Raw genomic sequence first — 3,309 nt, 5'->3', positions numbered from 1 at the left:
TTTCTCAGCCTGTCTTGATGACTACGTACATGCTGCAGACTAGAGATGGCAGAAGGTATATTCAACAGCAGTATGTGCCCAATCAAAGAGGTGGCAGACTGCTGAGGAGGAGGAGACCTTACATCCCACGCACTTAGAGAGAAGTGATCTTATCTGAACTTGTCCGATAACTTGCCTTAGGAGACTGCGCTTCCGGAAAGAGGTTATCAGTGAGATATGCTAGCTCATCAGGGGCGATGTACAGCCTGCCAGCACATCAGGACCGCATTGTCCGTTGAGGTCAAGGTCACTGTGGCACTTGCCTTCTACGCATCAGGTTCCTTTCAGGCCTCAGCTGGTGACATTTGCGCTATATCTCAGCATGCCATACATTGCTGCATTCAACAGGTCACAAACCCTTTACGCATGCAGGATGGACTTTATCAGCTTCCTTATGACCAGGGAGGCATAGACTGAGAGGGCTCTAGGATTCTCCAGAATTGGAAACTTCCCCAAGGTGCAGGTAGCAATAGACAGTACGCACATCGCCATGCGCGCACCTTTTCAGGATGCAGAGGATTTTCGGAACCAAAAGGAATTCCACTCCCTGAATGTACAACTCGTTGTCGACCACCAGCAAATTATAATGGCACTAAATGCAACATTTCCGGGCAGCATCCATGATGCTCACATCCTGCGTCAGAGTGCTGTATCTGACATGTTTACCAGTCATCCACAAGGTCAATGCTGGATGCTTGGTGACAAAGGATATGGCCTCACCACCTGGCTGATGACCCCTCTGCGTAACACCCACACACAAGCCGAGAAGCGATACGAGAGCCACAGTGCCACATGCAATATCGTCGAGAATACTATTGGAGTGCTTAAGCAGCGCTTCAGATGCCTGGACCACTCCGGAGGCGAGCTACAATACCACCCTGAGCAAGTAGCTCAATTCGTGGTAGTGTGCTCCATGCTGCACAACTTGGCTATCAGGAGGGGACAAGAATTGTCAGAAGGGACTGCCGGTCCACCTCAGGAGAGAGAGGAAGAGGAGGACGAGGAAGTGGACGCTGACTTCGCGCCAGACAATCAGGCTGATGAAACCATACCCCCGCTCCCCTCTAGACTGCAGGAAAGGGCCCGTGGTGGCTACATAGCTGCAAGACTCTTGCGTCAGCAGCTCATAAATGAGCACTTAGCTTGAAATAATGTTGGTCGTATTTACAAAGCTGCAAGACTGCTGTGTCTGCAGCTCATACATGAATGGTGTGCATTACCTTGGTGACGGTTAAAGTTTAAGTTGATTCAAGTGATGTTGAATTATCCCCTTTCATGTTAAGGAATCACCAATGTGTAACGGTGCAGCTATGAGACAATGCAATTATGTTAAATAAAAAACATTTAATGAGAACATTTGTATAAAATCATAATTATAACTGTAAAACACACCCCACCCCACAACAAATTCATATAATTCATTAAATGTTTAACATTTCCAACAACACTTCATAGAACACAAATGCAAAAAAACAAGGTACCCCCCCCCCCCCCCGCTTCCCCCAAACCTCCCAACAAAATAGCAGCAACATAAAATACTGTGACCAGACAACACCTGAGGCCATGCACCTCACTTTCCTTTCCCCCCTCCGCTTCTCATCCCCCCATATACCCTGTCCCCTTCCCCTCCTGACTCCAAGCCGCCTGGCCGAGGAGCTCCTCAGGTGCTGCTTCATTGGGGGGGATGACAGCAAAACCGCTGGTTGGATGGATACGGGAGAGGATGGTCCCAAGGTGGGAACATGCTCCGAGCCAGAAGCAAAATCTTCCTCCTGGCGCTCATGTTGTTGGCAATGTGGGTGCGGCACCTTGGAGTCCAATGCCGTGCTCTGGGACCACTGGGAGGCCTCTGCCACCAGTGTTCCTGGCTATCACCTCCAGGGCCTCTGCCATCCGCGGCACATACTTGTCGTGGTGGCGGACATGCTGGCCAGCTGGTAGGATATGTCCCCCGTTGTCTATAGGATTTGCTGACCTATGTCAATACTCCTCCTGGACAAGTGTACCATGTCCCTGCTCAGATCTGCCAATCGTAGAATAGACCTGCTGCTTCGAACCTTCATCGCGGCGCCGTCCTGGAGACACCTTGGGTGCCCTGCGGCCAAGTGCTTGGGCCCGGTACCTCCATAGTGGAGGAGGGAATGGCCACGGGAGCACTAGATGTCATGGGTGTCGACTGCATTATGGAGCTTGGCGAGGCAGGCTCCTTGAAGTCCGCACTCTCATCCCTGAAGAAGGCACCCACCCTGCAGCTCCACGGGCGAGAATTGGGGCTCCGCAGCATAAGATGCATGATCGTTCGGCGAGTCCAGCCCTGCACCCCCAGCTTCTGGCTTCAGTGGTGTTGCATGGGGCCGCGCTGCTGGCTGAGCTACAAAACATAAATGAGGTTGTTAGAGGAGAAGAGGGTGCTAGGGTCACAAGGTGATTCCAGCGCTACACACAGCATATGCACGACAAAAGCACTACCGCTATCAAAATCATCACATACATCACATTTCATGACCATCACCAAATTCTGCATTGCAATGATTCTCATGAGGCCATCATTATTTAGAGAACACTTTTATCAATCATCTATCATATATTATTGGTCGGATATGAGTGGGTGTAGCATCTATTGACTTTACATCACGCAATGGTGAATACTTTACTTATGGGGCATCACATCAGGTTCTGCAGCTGCATGCGTGGCCGACCAGGGGTGGTTCCCCACTAGTGCCAGCACCGGCTCCTCGATGTCGGTGAGCTCAATGATGACTGGTGACCCGCCTCTGCTCGAGCACTATTCTTTGAAAGCTTCTTCTACAAAAGGGAACACCAGCACGACATGGCATGAGATCATTGCGTGAGATCATTGCTAGGTACTGTCAACAGAGACTGATACAACACATAATCGACAGATGTAATCATGATTATTATGATCATTATCATTTTTTAACCTAAAGACGTACATCGTAAACGCAGATGAAACATTCCCTGTATAAGACATCACATCTGATTTTAATCAATCATTACACTTACAATTCAAATTATATAAATATATAAGTAGATGTAAATAAATGTAATACTTACTCTGGCGGATCCAACAAGGTCATTCCAGCGCTTGCGGCACTGGTTGCCCTCACGCACCTCGTTGGTCGCTGATGAGACCACCTCGGCTATGTTAGCCCATATCTTCTGGTAGACTGGGACGCCCACCCTGCGTCAATTGACCCCAGCGTGACTCAACCTCCTGCAGGAGGGAGGCATTTGCCTCGTCGGAGAATT

This window comes from Pristiophorus japonicus, chromosome 2 (assembly GCF_044704955.1).
Source record: "Pristiophorus japonicus isolate sPriJap1 chromosome 2, sPriJap1.hap1, whole genome shotgun sequence".
Taxonomy (NCBI): Eukaryota; Metazoa; Chordata; class Chondrichthyes; family Pristiophoridae; genus Pristiophorus; species Pristiophorus japonicus.
The sequence above is the reverse complement of the archived record's forward strand: the minus strand, read 5'-3'. Positions refer to the sequence as shown.